A 1,614-nucleotide genomic window follows, 5' to 3' on the forward strand; every position below is an offset into this window, starting at 1 on the left:
GGATCCTGAGAGAAAACACAAAACAGCAACCAAGAAACAATGTTAGGGTTAAATAAAGCTTCCAGCTAACTCACACCCTAACTCTAGTTTCCACTTCACCAATAAACACTTTCCTTAGACCATACCTAATAGTCTAACTCAACTCTATATGAGTCGAACTCTCTCGCGATATAGATATATTCCCAAAATACCCCTTTTAAATCCTAACTTGTCTCAGGGACTAGATCCTGTAGCTCTGATACCAACTTTTGACGTCCTCAATCTCGGGGTTAGGGAATGAGGACTCACACACCTCCAATCTAGAATTAAATAAGCATAAACCCCGATTAACTACTAACAGGATCAACAGGATAAAGTATGAGACAAGATTACAACTACCAATCATAAAATATAACATACAAACCCAAAATATTACTAAATAAACAATATCGATTCCGGCTGGGAACCGACAGATAACCCATTGTATCTTTAAACATTTCCTTCTAGGCGCAACCTCACTCACAAATACCACTACCTGCTCTGGCAACCTGAAGCCCTCAATATGGTAGGGACCACTAGGTACGCTCTTACGAGCAGTGCGCCTAAGCCTGGCCATCTTCTTGCTTAACTGCCATGGTTAGATTGAAACAAAATAATTGAGTATAAAACTCAGCAAGTAACTATAAAGCAGTTCTACAATATCAATTCACAATATGCTTTACCAATCTCAGGGAATTCTACTTTATTTGATCTAGGTGGCAGATTTCTAGCTTTTGGGTTAAGGAAAGGTTTTAAAGTATAATGTGGGGCTTTCAAGGAACAAGGCTCAAAAGCAGGACGAAAGCCGACATTCATCACAAATCATTAAAGGATCAGAATAGATCTTTCAATAGAGGAAAGCAACAGTATTTCATTATATGGAATCAATCATATGATCAACAAATGCAAGAATCAGGGTTCTTGAGCTTTAAGCTTCACATTGACATAATCAACTCTTTTTAAAACAATATAAACCATTTTCATTTTCAAGAATCAATTCACTGAACAGAAAGTTTCAGTTTCCTTTTAAATAACCAATTAGAACCCTTGATTGGATCATTTTATCTTTCCATTTTATTATAATACGGGTGATCAGCCCGTACCGATCTCCATCCGGTCTTTAAGGTACCAATCGGCATAATTTCAGACTTAAATTGGACTAGCCCCGCTAGCCTCTTACCATGACTGGACTAGTCCCACTAGCCTCTTATGTCCCAATCCAATCCATCAGGAATTCATTTGGAAAACCTTGAGTTGGGAAAACAAATAGGTTTTCTAAAACTCATTTTATCATTACCAAGAATATGAAATCATTCAGACTCTTTCAAGTCGAAACTCATTCTTAAGTCAGATTTAGAGGAAACAAAGTTCAGGGAGTGATTCAAAGATAAACAAGGAATAATGCATAATGATTTTGTATCAAGGATAACAAGGCACTTAAGTTAGAAGGATCAACATCTGTTTAGGGATCAATGGGGTGATCAGGAAAACAGGGTATCATTAAACAGGGTTAACAAGGATAATCAGAGGGTTCAATATAATCCATGGCTTAATAGATAACTTGAACAGAACGGACAGATTATCAAAGGGTTGAAT

This window comes from Apium graveolens, chromosome 5 (genome assembly GCF_009905375.1).
Source record: "Apium graveolens cultivar Ventura chromosome 5, ASM990537v1, whole genome shotgun sequence".
Lineage (NCBI taxonomy): Eukaryota > Viridiplantae > Streptophyta > Magnoliopsida > Apiales > Apiaceae > Apium > Apium graveolens.